This window comes from Manis pentadactyla, chromosome 13 (assembly GCF_030020395.1).
Source record: "Manis pentadactyla isolate mManPen7 chromosome 13, mManPen7.hap1, whole genome shotgun sequence".
NCBI lineage: Eukaryota > Metazoa > Chordata > Mammalia > Pholidota > Manidae > Manis > Manis pentadactyla.
The window spans coordinates 67,256,199-67,275,748 of NC_080031.1; the positions used below are offsets into that span (position 1 = coordinate 67,256,199).

Here is a 19,550-nt window from a genome sequence, read left to right on the forward strand (position 1 = left end):
TTCCATCGCTTCCCTGCATCACAGTACATTTTTAATCTTTGGAGTCTTGTGGTGTGGCTGGACCACCTATAGTTCAATAACGTGGTGGCTTTTACTTTTTTTTTCACTTCTCTGTATTTCCCTGTCACCTCACTAATTTCTATCATTGTTTTGCTGTGATGAAGAGCATGAATGTTGAAATTGTTCAAACAAAATGTGAATTCGACTGCTGTTTACCAGTTTGGTTCATGTTTGGGAAATCTAGCTTCCATGGCAGCATGTGAATGTTGGAGGTAGTTTGATGGTAATAGTACTTTTTTCCCCTTTCTGTATGACTCTGTACTTCAAGAGTGGGTTTAGGGGAATGGCATCATGTGATTATTATATTTTCTGACAACAGAACCATGCAAAGCTATCGTTTTCTTCCCCACTCCCTGGTCCTCCATGGATCAGGCTTTTATTGGTTATGACTGCAATCTTATTTTATGAATATTTGAAGCTCTTCTTGAATAGTCATTGAGGGTATCATGAAAGGAAATGAAAGAGGGCTTTTGGTGCAACTGGATAAAGAGAGCCCAGATGGGAAGCGGTGATAAGGGAGAAGGAGGCTGAATGCTGGGGGCCCGGAGCTGGGATAACAACAGGGTACCCCCCCAGGCGGAGCAGACATCAGAGGCAGGCCTGGCTCTTGGTTAGGTGCCTAATAGCTGAGCAGGATTTAGGACTGTTTTACTTGGCATTCAGTCTTCACATGAGTGGGAATTTTGCTCTGGTTCCTCCAGGGCATCTCATTTGCCGCTCCCCCAGAAGTAATTTAGGGACCTGACTTGGGCTTCTAAATTAGTGCCCATTCTTTGGAGACCCAGTGATGACACTCCCAGTAGTGCCCCAGGAAGAGCCAGGAGACCTCACAGAGCCCTGTGTCTCTGGTGTGTGGTGCAAAGGAGCGTCAGCACCTGCAGTGAGGGGGTTGGTTATTTCGGTCCCTGTCTGTGGGGAGTGGATATTATGGGGTACACATACGAAGTGTGGGGCTTCCCCCTTTGGATCTACTCTCACAATGTCCTTTTTGTTCTTTTGTTCTGGGTGAACCTTACCCAGTATGAGGGGGCTACCTTTTCTGGCAGCACGCTTTCCTTTCTCTGTTTCTACCTTGGCTTATCATCCCCTTATATTGTACGTTATATGTACACACATACGACCCCTGACAAATTCTAAAGACAGAACGGACCACATCCTTGTTTGCTAAAGGAAAGAACCCAAATCTCATTTCAGTGAGCACCCTTATCTCATGCAAAAAATAAAACAAAACCTGTTTTTGGTGAATTGACAAAAATCTCACTCCTTCAAGTACTTATTTAATTCAATATTTTCCTTGCTGTGGAAGCAGTTCCCTGGAAATACCTGAGACACCCAGAATGGGGGGGCCCCTTACTTGTGATTGTTCAGATATGCCAGTGTCTACATGTAATAAATTTTGAAGTTGTTTGATTTCACAAAATAAATTATTCTTGCTTCCATATTTGAAGACTCAGAAAGAAGCTTCATCTTAACATTGATGTAAAATTGTTCTCTATTAGCATGTCTAATCTTCGCTTCAAATCTAAGAAGTAGGGCAAGACAATAAAAACAGCTCTTATTGGGAAATGGAAATCAATAATTTTGAAAGATGTAAAAAAGTTTGAAAGATGTGTAGCTGGTTTTTCCTGTTGACTTTAAGTGAAAATTGAATTTACTTTTCTATTATGATAAGTTTTTCAGGGGTGACATTAGAAAAGAATAACTGTTAAAAACAGAGTTGCTGTCTCAGAAAATTCCTTCTTCCTCTTGAAATTCTAAGAAGATAAATTTCTTTCCGAAGCATTAAATAGCAGCTTCTTTTAGAACAGATTCTTTCTCCAACAGCAAGCTCCAAATGATTCAGCATAAATTAGTTTTTCAAGAATATAATCATGGGTAGATCGCACCATGAGAGAAGCTGATCAAGCGCCACCTCTCTCTCTCTCAGTATGTATCTCAAGAATAACCATGATATAAATAACACGAAGTACCCAAAGAACACAAACAATAAGAACACTAGCAAATGTGTTAATTTATTTTATGTTGCCAGCGTGAGGGTAATGGAGCTGCTATGATTGACAGTTATTGTGTGATATTGGTAAAATTCATTATCTGTGGGATGTTTCCTATATTGCAGATAGATTTACTATGAGCTGATCCTGTAAGGCAGGCATGTGGAGAAAATGCAGCAGCAATTTAGAAAGGCAAATGGCCTGGGATGATAGCCCAGCTGGAAGTAAGGATGTTCCTGCGTTGAAGATCTGTGCAGTTAAAAGGATTTAGCAGCCAGATTATCAAGGTAATAGCTGGAGGGCTTAATCACTGGCCTGGACATTTCTTCTGCTGCAGTGATTTAAATAGAAGGATGATGTAACAATCAAAGCCCCCTGAGTAAGGGAAGCTTGAATTCCCCAGGCAATTCTAGGCAATGCAAGACCTCTTGTTTGGGTAGAAATGCGCAAGGTTCTAGGAGGCAAGGACGGTGTGCAGAGGGCAGGTGGTGATTATGGGGGTATTTGCTTCTGTCTTACAGTTCTAGTTATTTGTTCTAGTGTATTTCTCTGGGGCACTGAAGTTTAACTGCAAATTTCTAATCAACTTAAATCCTAGGATCTTAGTACTTAAGGTATTACACTTGCTAGACAATCCTAAAAGCATATTGTTAGTCACACCTACATTGCACTTTTAAATTGCTTTTTGTAATCTCAAGGTGGCATGGTGGAAAAGAATGAATTTTGGGCCTGCAATCAGATGATGTAATTTTCCGACCTGGATCTGCCCCTTGAAACTCTCTGGACTGGGACAAATCATCTAACCTCTGTACATCTGGGTTATTTTATCTGTAAAATGGCAATATTTGCCATGGCTACTGCCTTCTCCAGGGGAGGATATGAGTATCAAGAGATGCTGTAGGTGAGAGAGTTTTGAAATAATAACAATCATAAACAAAGGGGAGATTTTCCTTTGTTATCTTGTTTTTGTCCTCTCATCCTTGATTTTGATGATTTGTGTCCTTTGATGATGATGTGTCATTGATCTAACCCATCTAATTCCTCTAATGGAAGTGCATATAATATATTTAAAAATGAGCTACTTTCATTATTATCTACCTCTTAGAAGTTCTAAAGTCTGTAATTTTAGCATCTAGAAATATTTGGAAGAAAATGTTTCTCTAAGTGGGGATTTAATAACATAGTTAAATTTATCTATTAATAGCTTATATTTTGCCTCTAAATGTTAAAAGTACTTAGAATCTGATTTATGTACACTCTGTATACTATTATGGAGAAAAAATGACGTTACTTGTGTGGTTTGCTTGTGGATAAGGAGCGCATGCATTTTACCATTGCTTCTTTCCATCCACCTTTGTGGTGGATGAGCTGTCTCTAGGAATTTGATCTGGAGCATGTTAAGGAAAATTACAATTTCAAAGCCCTTTCAAAGAAGGCTGGTTCTTTCCCTGGATGGAAATCCTGGATAGATGGCTGAGCTATTTAGAGACATGTGATGTTGGCTTTTTAGATTATGAAACCCAGGTCCCCTGACCATCACCACTTTGACCTTCACTGGAGAAAATACTTGAAAGATAGGGCTGAAGGGTTCTGTCAAAGTTTAGTCTACTTCTGTTGGGGTATGTGTCCCCAACAAGAGTGGGGATCCCTGGAACTAAGGGAACAGCAATAGAAGAACGGTCATCAATGAAGATAGAGAAGAGATGGACAAGAACGCAGCAACTAGGTGATATCTATGGAGTAAGCAGCCAGGGAGAAATTCCCGAGAGTGGAGATAGCCAAATAAACTTTAAGAATGTTAAGATGTTTTAGCTGTGTTGTAATTTCCTCTCTGTTATTCCTGCAATCCCTTGGGAGGAATCTGTTAAATCCTACAGCCTTCTGTTAGGGGGAACTGTTAATTACATCTGGAAGGGTGCAGGATTTCCTATAGTTTAGGGGCCAGGGCTTGGCTATTAAATTGCATAGTAAAATGTAAAATGTTAAGTAAAATGTAAACACAGAAGAGTGGACTTGGGGACATCCAGATTATACTAGTGTTAGGAAGAATTATGAAGTACTTAGAAACACGCGCAAAGATTACCGGGTGATGGAGAGGTTTGATATTCGCAGTAAAAGAATGGTCTCTGTTCAAAGAGATGCAAATAAATTCTGCCAGTGGGTGGCAGTGTAATTGATGCTCCCCACCAATATGATTCCAAATATTATATTTTATTACCCGTGGATACTGAGCGTTTTGCATCTATTAGCAAATTCATGTCAGCATTGCCCATGTATGAGTCTTTGAAACACTCATCTGAATTGTTTTTGACGTCTTACTAATTCCCTCATTAATTAAGGAGCTAAATAAAATCTTGACCTGTATTCCTTTCATATTTGTATGAGAATTATGATTTTACCCTTTTAAAAACCATCTTTGAACACAAGTGTCCACAGTGGTGAGGTGATCACACTTACCTTTCAAATGGCTAAGTTCCTGACCCCTTCTCTTCTTCAGTACCACATTCCTCTGTTTTGTGGGAGGCATTGCATGAATTCAACCTCTGACCCTTGCTCATGAATGAGTACTAGCCGACCGCATCTTTAATCTCTCAGACCTCAGACAGAAACGTCAAAGCAATGAGGATCAGCCACCCAAAGCACCACGCTGAGAGGGTATGCTCAGGAAAAAAAAATGATTAGTGCAATGGTGTGGGGCTACATGTAAAAATATAGTATCCCTGATTTTCACTTCCTTCCTCTGTTTTATGAAGTTATTGCATGTAAGCAATGATGTAGATGAATGATTAAAATTATAAATAAATTATATAATCACTATGATGATCATAACTGATAGAAATTTCAATCAGTGATAAAATCAAGCAGTTAAAAGATTATAGAGGTTTCAGGAGGATAGCATGAAATTGACAGGTTTGTGGAACCATGGAGATTTATTCTTGGAGTCACAAAGAGTTTCTTACCAGAGATAGTAAGTCTTTCCCTCTTTCCAACGGTTTGATTTAATGCTATCCGGAGACACAGGAATTGGGAACATGTAATTTCCTTCCAGTGGGAGGTGAGAAATCCGAGTCAAATCGTATGATTGTTCTTGCTCAGGAATGTTAATTTCTTGTTAAAATGAATGAACTCTTAGCATGGCTAGTACAATAGTATTTCTTGTCTTTCATTTGTAGATTGTAAAGAAGTTGATTCATAACATGCTCCTTAGAAAAAACTGGGTTCCCCAATTGGTATGTTTAACTACTTCAAATGTTACTGCAAGACCTTTCTAGGCTGACCTTTATTAATGCATACCTATTGCACAGTCTTTTAATTTTCATGCAGACCTTCAGTTTTTCTCTTTTTATTAAAGTCATCATTAAAATATGTCTATTCTATATTGCCACCTCTGATAATGTAAACTCTGGCTTGTTATTTTTTAATCAAAAGAACTTTGTTCTTTTTGTTATCAAAACAATATATCAAAAACAATACAAGTCACTGTAGAAAAACTAGAAAATACAGATAAAAAAGAATGAATTCTCTGTTGATTCCATCCCTCAGAAATAAGGACTTATTGATGCCCCTGATTTGTCATTTCAGATATTTTTAAATGGATAAATGTGGGTGTATTTTATGCATGCATATTTTAAAAATATATAATCTTGCTGTTAAAATTTTTTTCACCAAAGGAAATTAAATGAGAATTTCCCACATTACTCATACTTGTTCTAGAGCATATATTCTTAACCATGGAATCTGGAGTTGGGCTGGTTCATATTCTAGTTCTGGTTGTCTGAATTTGGGGAATTAATCTTTCTAAGCCTCAGTTATTTCATCTGTTAAAAAAAAAAGGATTTTAATATTAACTGCCTACTTAATAGGTATGTTGTGATGACTAAATAAAATAGTATCTGTAAAGCATCCAGTGCATAAAAACACTACATAAATGCTAACGATTATAATTTCCTTGTCATCAGATATGACTGTAGTTGAAATAGTCTCACAGGTTGACTCAAAAAATTGAATTGGGGTTGAGGTATAATGTCAACAGGGGGGATTTATTGTTTTTCTTTCATTGACTGTCAAGATTACCAACATGTTTGATAATCTGATGCTGTAACAAAAAAATGGTGAGTGGTTTTCTTGGCGTCATTGTGCTCGGTTAGTGGATTCTGATCCATGTACCTACAGGGTTGAGGGTTCCACTCTCTGAGTGATTATTTATAATCGAAGGTGAGCTGTCATGTTCATTCTTGCACCAGACTCCAGTCCTAGCATCCCAGAAACAACTGGGCTTTTGTGGCCGGCAGCTGTGGAGATTTCATTCTGGTGGAATTGGGCCATTAATGATTAACCAAAGAAATGTATGCTTGAGTTCATCTTAACAGCTAAACTCCTACTGAGTTTCTGGAGATGCAGAAGTCATGGCAAATTAAATCACATCTAATTCAAAGCAATATTTATTGCCAACTGGTCATACAATTGATTCTAAGTCCCATGGCATTCCTCTCTTTCAGTAAGGAGATGTCTAAGCATGGCAGGTAGCACATTTTTGGAATTGGAGCAATTTTTTTTGGTCATAAAATCAGTCCAGTTCTTTGATTCTGATGCCAGAATGACTTACTAGCCCCTTTAAAATACAGATTAGTTTATGCTAATATTTTCTTTTCTTTTATATTTATAATAATCTTACCAAGATTTAAATGTAACTTGATGGTTAAGGTATAGGGAATTCTATTTTCTGTCTAATTGAATATGCCAGTGCGCCTTGTTTTGACTGGTAACTGTTCTCTTAAATGTGTAATTTCTGACCATGCCCTCCCAATCCTCAACTTTTTTAAAGCAAAGATACTACTAATTAAAGAAAAGATATTTTAAAATAGTGAAATTGCGCTGAACAGTATAAAGCATAAGGGTTGGAATAAAAATACAAATTGGAAAGACAAAGTTCAGAGGGCTAAGTGACTGTTCAGGTTCACATATCTGGTCCATGGTAGACTTTACCTTGGATCTTAGGGCTATTTATGCCCAAGTTTATGCCTTTTCTATGGCACCACATAGCTTCTTCTATAAATGTCCTATGAAGTGAACAGATAGTCATAAAAATTTTATGTACGTATTGTAGATAGAACATATGGTTCTTTTAGGCCTTTTTGAAATGAAAACATTTGCTAGAATCAACATTAATCCAAAATACTCTTATCTTTTTACAAATTAAGAATAAACCCTGGGGATGATTTGGGAGGGTTGTATCACTTAAGGGGGTCTTGTAGACTTGAACAAACACTTTATATTCACTGTAACTGGGCAACCAGAGGCACTGGTTGTTTCCTGCATGATTTAGCCGGAGCAGAACTTGAACATGTGAAGGTCTGATGAGAGCTTTAGTTGTGAAGGCTGAACCTCTGCTGCCTCCTGATTGGCCTGTGGCTTCTCTTTTTCTTTGCTCCACTTCCTTGTTCAAGCCCCACTCCCCACCCCTTTCCCTGCTCAGATTAATGCCCTTTCTAGTATTCCCCATAGCTTCTTTTATGAATTATGGAGGACCGGCCTGTGTAAATTTTGAACTAAGATAACATTATGCATAAAATGTAATAAAGTAAAATTATATTTTATTAAAAATCCTTCAAGTTTAGCATTTTTATGGACCCCATTGGTGATCTCAAGCCCACTGTCCTTGCACCTTGCCTGGAAAATGACAAGCTGTAGTCATCAGGACATCCAACGTTTTGAGATGCTTGGTTTTATTTTTCTAACTTTATTGAGGAATAATTGATGAAAAATATATATGTGAAGTGTACAGCATGATGATTTGATATACATATACATTATGGAATGATTACCAAGATTAAGATAATTAACGCATTGAGATGCTCTCTTTTAGAAAAAATGAAATTGCTTTTTTCAACAGTAACTGCAGAAGATTTTTCTAATGCTTATGGAGTTGTTCAAAAGCTGTTTCACATCTTACCTGTTATATTATAAATTACTAATTGATTTCATATAAGAGGATCTTTTTATCAGTTTTCATTTTTATGCCCATTATATATATTATAAATATATAGCACGTATAAATATATACATTATTTATAGTATATCATAAATATATAAATATGCTACATTTTTTAGGGAAAAAATCATGGCATAGTGTCAGTTCATATATTTATAACAAGTTTTCTGTTGCAAAACGCCATAATAAAAATGCTATCCTATAGATTCAGAGTAAACATGAATAAGTATACTAGTTGTAGGACCTTAAAATTTTACTTTAAATCTACCTTAAAGTCAAATTTGAAGGTAAGTTTTTACTTTAGTGTTGCTCTACTTGTGATTATCTCTTACCAGATGATAAACGTTAATTTGTCACTACTTTATTCTATTTCTAAAACACATTACAACATGCAATACAACTTTACATGCTCAGAGAGCATATTTTCCTTTGAGACTTGCAATTACATGTTGCATTTTGATTTTATCAAAAAGTGTTCGCAGTGCCATGTGAAGCCGTAGCGTCAGAGAAACTTGTATTTGTCCTCACATTCAAACTTGGTCTTTCCGAATGCTTACCACCAAACAAGGTACCTGCTCTATTTGAGTCTCAGTGTCCTTAGTGGTGAAAAAGGGGTGTGTGGGGACTGGAGTGTCAAGCACAGCTGGAGGACAGAGAAAATGTCAGTACGTGCTAGGTGTCCTCCCTCCCTGTGATGAGAAGCGTAGATGGAAGAATAGATCCTATAATGGGTTGAATTCTTACCCCCCAGAAAGATATGTTGAAGTCCTAATCCTGGGACCTCAGGATGGGACCTTATTCGGAAGTAAGGCCATCGCAGGTACAATTAGTCAAGATGAGGTCACACTGGAGTAGGGGGGACCCCAACACAGTCTGACTGGCGACCTTATAAGAAGAGGGAAATGTGGTGTGGAGACTCTTAAGCAGTGGAGACAGGCAGAGACTGGCATCGTGCTGTCACAGGCAAGGAGGGCCTGAGGCCCCCAGAGGCTGGCAGAGACCGGAAGGATCCTCTCCCAGATGCCTCGGAGGGAGCAGGGCCCTGCAACACCTTGATTTCAGACCTCTGGCCTCCAGATCTGTGAGGGACAAGTGTCTGTTGATTTGAGCCACCCCGTTTGTGGCACATTGTCTTGGCAGCCCGGGACACCCGTATGGAGCACGAGCAGACCTGGGAGCTCAGGGCCTTCTGGCTCAGATCCCTGCTCGTCCTTTGTCACCTAGCACCTGGGGCACGTGGGACTGAGATCCTGCCCTGCGTTCACAGCTTGGAATGGATGTGCACCACACCCATGGTTTATAATGAAAATAGATGTTCTGGGTCATGAATCCACTTGAAAATCTTAGGGGTGCTGTTGGTCCCTTCCAAGGAAAGGGAGGGCACCCACAGACACTCGAATTTGATGGCATTCATGATCTCTCTAGGGGACTCATCACGCAAGTTTACAAATTCCTGCTCCAGACGTTTTCACTCTCAACGTGCTACTTGAGTAAACATAGCTAAACAGACACTGAACAAGTGATGCAATCAAATTCACATTTAACAAAACAATGGTTATTAGGCGTTGGTGGATGGCGAGATCTCCTTGGGACTTTAATGTATGAACACTGGAGTTCTGACGGTTCCTTAATTTACATATTTGCCGTGTAGCATTGTAGGAAGTGAATAGGAACTAATTATAATTACAGCCAGCATTTATTATGTTCCGGGTGCTGTGATAGGAACTTTCTGTTCATTATCTCTAAGTACAGGCCTGAGGTGGGACTGGGGTGGCAGGAAAGTCAGTTCTCACTCTCATTCATTGGCCCTCAGATTCAGACTTCTGAGGTCATCACCAAATTAAGTTATACTTACAAGCACAGCGACACAGTGAGAGAATCTAAGAACATACTCAAAATGCAATTTTATTTATTTATTTATTGGAATGAAGTTGATACACAGTATAATAGGTGTTTTCAGATGTATAACATAGTGAGACATTATATACATTACTAGATGCTGGGCATGGTAAGTGTAGTTACTCCATATTACATATTACAATATCATTGATTATATTCTCTATATTATACTTCTGTTCCTATGACTAACTTATTTTACAGTTCACAGTTTGCACCCTTTCTCTCCTTCACCAGATTCACCCAGTCCACCACCTGCCTCCCTTTGGTAACCACCAGTCTGTTGTCTATACTTGTGGGTCTATTACTTTTTTGTTTGTTTGTTTGTTGTGTTTTAGATTCCACATATAAGTCAAATCATATGGTACTTATCTTTCTCTGCCTGGCTTATCAAAATGCAGTTTTAAATGTTTGGCTCATTAATAGGCCAGACTGCCTGCAGTGCAATTTGAAGGGTTTTTAAAAAAACACATCCTGAAATTTTCATATGAATAGTTGATTTTATAAATGTGTTATGCATACATGTATATATACAATATGTACATTTGACAGTATGTGCAAATATAGACACATATATATTTTGTAGATATTAGTACATCAGGTATAGTTAAAAAAATATCTCACCATTTTTGAAATCTCATTTTCACATTTCCCCCTATTTAGTGTACTTAGAACCTCAGTAACTAGCTGTGGTCTGGGCCTTTCTTGACCTTGGAGAGGCCCTCCAAACCACAGTTCTTCAGGATGCCCCATCCCACTGACAAAGGAGAGGAGATTTTAACCACCGCTCACCTTGCTTATAGAGAAAATGGAATTTCCTGAGGTCTGGATTCTCACCTGGCCCTGGTTTTCTCACTACACACGTGTGGGCAATACGCTATTATTGACTCTATATAAAGAGCTCCGCCCAGTGCTCTGGGCTGCACAGCTGCAGGAGAGCAGAGACTGGAGTGGTGGCAGTGCCAAGGACAGAGACTGAGTCCACTGTGGGGGCAGAGAGGCCCAGAGGCAGAGACCAGACTTGCTCTGAGTGGACAGGATTCTAGTGATTGACCTGCCACCGTGGGAATAAACTTGGGCATAAACTCTTTTACCTCCAAGAATGTTCCACTGTCATTTTTCAGCCTCACCGAATCCAGAGTGAGTTTGCCGGGGGCTGAAACCCACTGGCAAGACATTGCTTCAGTGGGCAGACTGATTTTTTTTTTAACAGTTTCTTGGGTGATTGTAATGCACCAAAAGTCTGAGAACCACTAGGCCCAGGAGAAGCTACAGAGAGCCTGAGGACTCCATAGGGAAGGGCTTGGATGTCCCCAGTCACCAGACCTCAGCCTCATCACCTCTGAGAGATGATTTTGCACCCTGCTGTGCCCTTCCCTCACATTTGAGAGTCAGCTGCCTTCAATGAACACCTGAAATACACCTGGTTTTGTGAGGCAGCCAGGTAGTGATGCTCGGATGACGGGCTCTCAAATCGAGAATAGAATGTGTTTCCGATTCTGCATCCCCCTGTCAGAGCAAATTGCTCCTTGGCTCGTGCTCAGTGAGCACATATGAAAAGGAAAACCACTGTGACTGTTCTTCCATTGTTCTAACAGAAGAAAATGCAAATGAGTGAGCAAAGGATCCGAAGGTGCTAGACGAGACTGCCCGTGGATTAAAGCAGCAGCACGGCCCCACACACGGAGGCCATCGAAACCGCCAGAACTCTGAAGTTCCTTGTTCCGCAGCCCAGGCCACCTCAGTAAGGCAGGTAACATTAAATGCTGGCCTCCAAGCCATTGTCATTGTCCGATGTGGTCATTCTTAGACGGGAACTGTCAAATCTTGACTATCCTCCTGGAGAGTAAACAGATCTAGGAAAATGCTTAAGGCAACATCCTTGTCCTCTGCTTAACATTAACAATTCAAAGGCCAACCAGAAGGTTGGACACAATGAAACCTAATGTCTATTAAGTCTGACAGCTTCAAGCACACAAGAAATAGTCTCATAGTTAGAAATTAAAACTGAAATGTTCTTTCCTTTAAGTTTTTGTTTTGTTTTGTTTTTGTTTTTAGGGATGTTCTAGTTCGTTTGGGTAGGTTAGGTGTACTGTAACCTTTTCTCACCAAGAAAAGACCTCACAAAATTGTCATAATAGGGAGCAGGTTGTTTGGGAAATGTTTACTTGGGAGCTGTACTAGTTAGTGAACTGTAAGCTGTTCTTCGTTCTCCTTTCTAGAGGTAACAAGACCTCTTTCCGCCTTCACTCTTTCATAACTCTTTGACTCTGTGCTTTGCTTTCCCATTGAAATGCTCAATAAATATTCTGGTGTGTGGGAGTTTTAGAAAAATTATTTACATAATAATAAAGATAATCTTTCCTTTGAAATATTATTCCCTTTTCTGCCCCACAGAAGGTCTGGTAGCTGTGATTTTTGTCTTTGTGTTATGTCTATTTTCCTTTCCTCACTTACCATCTTCATTTGAAGAGGACTGGTCCCATTATTCCTTTTAATAAAGGCAATATTAAAAAAAAGTGTTGTGGAAAGATTAAATGTACAGAAGACTACTTAAGCTAAAAGGAGAATAAAACATATAATTTATACCACCTAGTGAACACTGTTTCACTTTTGTTGTATTATTACAAAAATATTAATATGTATATATACCACATAGAACATACAAAATCGATTATACTTAACTTTTTTATTCCTGCTGTGTGACACAACTTTTTATGTTAAGAAATATACCTCTAGTATCAGTTTTAATATCTGGAGCACATTTTATGGTATGGGTAGGCTATAATTTATCCAATCAGTCCCTTACTGTCCAATGTCTAGTTTGTTTTGTCTTCATTTCAAACAAAGCTAAATCATTTCTATAGCTAAATTTTGCCATAAACCAATCTGTTTTTGGATCTTTCATAAATTTCTATCACTTTTATAATAGTACTCATTTTTAATTTGTTGTTTTCAAATGGCTTGTAAATTTTAAGATTCAACAAACATATTTGTTTTTATTCTATGCAAGTGTTTTAGCTTTCTTCCCAGAAGAAAATACAAGGTTTAATTCTTGAGTAAAGCCCAGGGTCTAGCTCCTGGGTATCATTTAACTGATTAGTAATACATCGAATATATAAAGGAGATTCAAACACATGTACTCTTTATTGCTTGAACCCACTGGTTCTAAATAATGATCCTCAATGATTATGTGGGAGGTTTTAGTTCAAGGCACAACATGCTTTCACCTACTCATCTGTGTAGCAGGTGGAGAGAAAGAGAGGAGAGGGTCTGGTCAGTAGTGGGCTCACCTGCTTCTAGCTTGGGGGACCTTAGCTCCCCCCTGGTAGTAGTTCTCCCGTAGCAGACAGGCAAGCCTCCTGTGACTCTCTCCGTGTGACTGCTCCTTTCTGTTGTGATAAAGAAGCTCCTCCCGTGACAGCATTAGGACTTTGGCTGATGTCTTATTAATTAGGGAAATGTTCCTGGTGGGTTTAAAAAAAATTTTAATGTACTTACAGTCAATGTATCAGTACCAAGCCTTCAGAACTTCAAATCCTCCTAACCTGTAAAAGGGAGGAAAAACTTCCTTCTACCCTCTTAGGTTCTGTGACTGGGCCTGAGAATTAAACTGACATTGACAGATAAATATCAGAAAATCATGCATATTTTATTTATTATTTGTCGTGACTCAAGAGTCCTCATAAGAAAGAATGAAGCCTGAAGAAGCAGGTAGGACCAATCTTTTTAAAACCAAGAAATGATAAATTTGTGGAGAAGTGGTAAAGCAAAGGGATTTGGGCTAGGGGTGGTAAATTGTGGGACAGTAACTAGAGAATATATGGGGGAAACTAATGGAAGATAAGGGTTATTTCAGTATTTTTGTTTCTATAGATCCATTCTGGCATACATGCTCAGTCTCCTGTGATAAGAAAGTTCTTTTCCTGATACAGGGATGGCACTTTTCTCATGGGAAATTTTATGACCCACTTATAGGCAGAGGGTAGAGGTCATGGAACCCTTCCTGCATATCTGTTGTTTCTCAGGTGCCTTCACCTCAAATTAATCAGCATTCCAGGCTGCTTATTTTTGGGGTGACATGTTCTAAACACCTTTACCTGTTTGCACTTTTAATTATTGCTTTGCTTTCAAAAACATCATATGTTCTTAGGAGCCACTGAAATAAACACCCTCCAAAATCCAATTTATGCCAATGGACAATTTAATTTCTCTAAAATAATTTGTCTACAATAAAATAACTTAAGATCAATCACTTGGAAAATACTTTTGCAAGAGAAATATGGCCCCTTAAGAGGGAATCTGGGATTTCAAGGCACTGTGCTCAAGTTTTCCAAGTGGGTAAGACACACTTCTCATTCTTAAAGGCTTTGTAAGAGGAAGGTACCTCTGGAACACAAATATTATGACATCAAGCCAGTACAGAGACTATGAGAGGTGAAAGACTACAAGAGATACCATTTATTTGGGGCATCACAAAACAGTTTCCACAGTGGAGGAGGCATGTATAGCATACTTGGAAACAGGGATAAAATTTAGCTGGCCTGGAGTGAATGGGAAGGATGGAGGGGTCGGTTTGTGTGGGACCAAGGAAGGAAGCAGAGAACTCCAGATGTGTTGAGGAATCATGCAGTTTTTCCCGGGTGGGGGGGAGGCAATGTCAAGGTGTTCTGGAGAGCCACACTGGAGCTTTTGTGTTTGCTTTTGAGGCAGTGGGAAGGAGGAATGACAGATGAAGGTAATGGTGCATGGAGTGGATGACAGCAAGGAGGCAAGTTGAAATGGTTTGGGAGTAAGTGTTCAGGAGAAGCTGAATGGCGTCTTTGGCGTGGGAGTCTTCCCTGGAGGGGACCTAAGGTGTGGATTAAATGAATGTCTGGGAGTGACAGCTTTAAGCCTTGGTGACTGGGAGAACGACAGGAATCATGAACAGAAAAAAGGAGGTCAGAAGGAAAGGTTGAAATGGGAAGGGAGGTCATCTTGAGGGAGTGTCCACAGAGGGAGATGGGAGAGAGAAGGAGAGAGAGATCCAGAAAGAGACAGGGAGGGAGAAAACAAGGGAAGGCCGCCGGTCATTAACAGCTGTTCAAGGGAAATGTGCGGATGAAGCCTGAAGTGGCCGCTGAATCTGTTCATTAGGACAAGGTTACTGGCAAACCTTGGGAGGTTGGGTTCAGGAGAGATGTGGAGGGAGACTGGGAAAAGCGGAAAGGAATGGGTGTAGACAGCAGGGTTCAGCTCTTTGGAGAGGTGTGATTGATTGTGTGTGTGTGTGTGTGTGTGTGTGTGTGTAATAAAGTTTTACTGACAAAGTAAAAGAGAAAAATAGTGAAGAACATTGAGAGAGGGTAGGGTTCACTTATTCACTTGGTAAACCTTTTCTCGGCCCAGTATCTGCTCTGCATGGCACCAAGAAAGGGAATAAAGTCATTAGTACAACAGACTTAGTCTTTCCTCATGAAGTCTGGAACAGGTAAGACAGGTATTCATCAAATAAGCCCAGTTATTTAAATGCAAGCTCTGGACAAGCGCTATGAAGGAAAAATACAGGTGGTTATGAGAGAGGATGCAAGAGACCTAGTTTGGGGGTGCATTGGTGAAGAAATGGGCTGAGAGCTGAAAGGAAAGGACTGGCCTGGGGCAGAGAGCATGGCAATGTGAAGAGCCTTGAATTAGGCATGGCTGGACATGCCTGGCCTATTGTAGGAGCCAAAAAGAGCCTACCTAGAGTTAAGGAGAGGATTTCCCTTTTTGTTTTCTAGGCTAGATTAAAAAGACAGATTATGGGTGTGGATGGCAGGGAGCAGCTATTGCATGCAGAAAGAAAACTGAAGATTTCGGGAGTTGTCTTGCCTATATGCCAGGTTAATAATACAAGCCAGTGGTTATTAACTCTAAAGGCCATTCTGTTTTACTGAAGAGCCTGGAATGCATGTTTCCTGGGGACTACTATTCAGACCTGCAGTTTTCAGTAGGTGTGTCCTGTTTTAGGCAGCAAATGTATTTCTGGAGGACTGTGGCTAATTTACATCTTTGTAAATTGACTGATTTTAAACACAGCAGGGAGTGTGCATTTTAAAGGAAACCTAGGGTGCGTTCTTTTGTAAATTGCAGAATCGTTTTGGAAAGCAGATAACGTTTTGTACATCTCTCCTTTAGTGGATGGGATGAGGATGCAAAGCTGCTGAGAAACATGTATATTTGTGTATCCTTAAGTTTCAACAATAAGCGAAGAAGGTCTTCTGAAAACCAGCAGCTACCTTCAACTTCATTGGCCTGTAAATATTTTAGTAGGAAGGCCCTATCTCTTCATCATCTTCCTTATTTTTGAAAATCCCACTGATAGAAACAATCTTTTGTTTCATTTTAATTGGAGGTTGTGACTACTTGAGAATTCGAAGGATGTATTTTCAGAAGAATGGCGTAGTTATCTGTGTTTTTCAAGACAGGCTCTTTTCTTCCTTCATGTTCTTGAATAGCTGCTCTGGAAAAAAAAGAAATCTTTGTCTCTGATCTCCTTGATTACTTATTCTGAGAGAGTTGATAGAATGGCACTCCCAAAACACAATTCCATGTGGGATTTCATTGGAGTGGCTTCCGTGGTGATTCTTGGCTGACATTCCCCTGGAGATTGATTGTAATGTTTTTTTTCTTTTAGTGTTAGTTTTTAGGCCTACTTGATATGGAATTTATCTAAAGAAGAGGAACTTTCTCCAGTCGGTCATCTTCCTCTGAGAGTCATAGATTTCTAAGAGAGTTTTTATGTCTTCTCTAGGGTTTGGTATGACAGATATTTATGTTTGATGCAGAATAAAACACAAAGTATACTTAACCTTTATTCAGTCTGCAGTATAAATGTGTTCTACATGCTTTCAACTGCAGTGAATTATATTAATAACCTGTTATTGTAAAAATGTCAAGAGTATTTTCTGGCTCTTGGAATGATTATTTATCTGCTAAAAGCATAGGGTTTATTTTAACACTCTTGACAAGAAGAAGTACCTTTTAGTGAAATGCTACTCTTCAAGCAGTTTTTTCTGAGATTAGTTCAAAAAAATAGCTATGGAGATGACGCAGGGAAAATGACTAAATAGTACATAGGCTCTGGAATAACCCCTCCCTCCATTTGATTGTACAGATAATATATAAAGTTTATCAATTTTAGCTGCACTAGCACATTCATTTCACTTTCTGTAAGCGGGTATGTCATATAAAAAGAATGAATGAAACGATCTACACATGTATGGAAAAAAAGTCAATTTCCTCATCACCTGGGTCCATCTGAGAAGACTTTTACATGGGCACAATGTGGTAATACACCGGATTAGAGATTCTGGGAGCATGTACTGGGTTCTTCACCTGGGCACAAATGCTACAAAGAATTAACATGAGAAGCTGCATTTATGTCTGAGTTTAGTGTGCCAGCAAACTTCTATGAGCCCCACTTGGGGATGTTTGCTGGGCGTGGGTGAGATGTGCAGTGCCGGTCATTCGTCTGGTGTTCTAGGTTTAAATCATCAGAATAATCTTTGATTTTTTTTCTTATAGAGAGTTGAACATTGTACAGTTATTTATTTGTAATATTAAAAAAAATCACAACATTTATTCCTGCCGTCAGGGGCCCGGGATCTGAATTATTGCAACAGCTCTGGAGTTGTTGATCTCCTACTTCAGGCACACTCCTTCCCAACCTTTCCTGTTCATTGTTGCTAGATTCCTGATCCTAAATAGTAGCTTGTTGATTCTTTTCTCAGGAGCTCACAACTGGTTCCCACCACCTGTGATGATGGAGTATACATCCAGTCTAGCTTTCAAGCTTCCATGACCTCAGTTTGTCTCGGTAATCCAACACAATCTCCACTTATTAAGAAATGAATGCCCTTGACCAGTTGGGAGGTCTCGCTAGTACACCGGTCTCCCTCTGCCCACACCCTACATGCGTTCCCCGGTTCTTATTGTTGCTCATTCTGTCCTTCGATTTCCCCACAATGCTGACTGGTTCCTCTGTCCATACAACTTCTCACCAGGGAACACACACCAGGGAACATGATTGTACCAGGGAACATGATTGACTTTCTCCACAATGAGATCCCCATGCTGGCTCCTTAGCTGTGTTATATTAAATAGCTGTTGGTTTCTTAGCTATGTTATATTAAATAGCTGTTGGATTATATCAGAGTACATTTATATCTAATGACCAGATCAATTATCCTTAAATCCAAGTAGAAAAATGAACAAAAGGGAAATCAGGATAGAAGCTTTAGTAAAACTGAAGAAAGACAAGTGGGCATTCTTTGAGAATGGTTGCTCTGGGGAAAAGGAGATGGAAACCAGGTGCACACCTCTTCCTGAACGTCAGGGCTGATGGAGGTCTATGATTTGTGACAAAGGATTCCCAGGGAAAGTTCACCTGAGCATTACAACAGAGAGCTCTAAGACCTCTGTGAGTATTAATATTGATCTTCAGGCCTTTACCTTCTTTTAGTTCTTCCCTCTACCTCCCAACATTAGGGAAGTGTACAGGTGTATGTAGAGCTGCTGGCTGGAGTGTACTACAAGGGAAGTAGAGGGAAGTTGTGTGTTGGCTGGTAATTACATCTGAGCTCTGACTCCAGCTCTGACTTCCAGACATCTGGAAGCTGATAGTTTTCCAGATACTAACTCACACTCTACAAACCCACATGAGGCAGGTGTGTAAGTCAGAGTGGCAGCTTATCGATTGACTGGATATTCCTTTCCAGGGCTCAGAAAATGGCCGTTTCTGGACAACCCAGAAACTAGGAAATCTGGAGACAGGACTAGGTGGGCATGGTGTCAGAACAAAGGGCAATCAGCCTTTTGAGGAGTACTTCCCTCAGTCCCGAGAAGGGTGTCTGGTGAACTCTCTCTACCCTACAAAAGAGAAATTCAAAGTGTTAATGTGGAAAGATGAGCTGAAACTTGCATTCCCTCCCTTACAAGAATCAGAGAAAATTTTTTTGTTTGGCATGTTGAATGCTTGATGATGAAACACAGGGAGAGGTCAGGGGAAGACATAAAAAGGATAAAAAGAATTGCCTTTCAAAGAAGACAGGACAACTTATGTTAATAGAAGTAATAGTAATAGGATTTCCCAATGGAAACAGATGGGCTTATGTTTTTTATTTTTGTGAGTTAAAATGTTTTTAGAGTTCAGATTGTCTGGGAGAAGGAGCTGCAGCTTCTCTTCTCAGTGAATCATAAATGAGATGGTCCTTTCTGGAGGGTTTCACCAACTCAGCAAAGCACCAAATGCCACCGACATTCAAATCCTGAAGTGGTAGAATTGCTAGACAGAGGAAGGGAGGGAAGATGACAACAGGAGGGGTGGGTTCTGGGATAGAAGGAGGGGGTGGGTGCTCCTGGAGACACCACTGGGAGGCAGGGAGAGGTGTGGGATGCGAGGAAGCAAGAGGTGAGGGAGAGGAGGAGGGTGGGATGTGTGGTGTGCCTTTGAACGTTCGGAGAGCATCTGTGTTGGGTGGAAAAGCCCAGTCCTGGAGGTCTGCCTGGTCGGTATTAAGAGGGGAAAGAGTTGATCAGAGTCAAATACCTCATTTCCCCTACTACCCGATTGTTTCCCCCTGAACTTT

At 39.9% G+C, this 19,550-nt stretch overlaps 1 long non-coding RNA gene across 1 annotated transcript in view; it reads left to right on the forward strand.

The window, feature by feature from the left end:
* Positions 1-11,579, forward strand: part of LOC130680483 (uncharacterized) — a 150,906-nt gene extending 139,327 nt beyond the window's left edge. The window contains exon 3 of the long non-coding RNA XR_008993505.1: positions 11,538-11,579. This is a non-coding gene — a long non-coding RNA (uncharacterized LOC130680483). The remainder of the gene's footprint in view (positions 1-11,537) is intronic.
* The last annotated feature ends 7,971 nt before the right edge of the window (positions 11,580-19,550 follow it).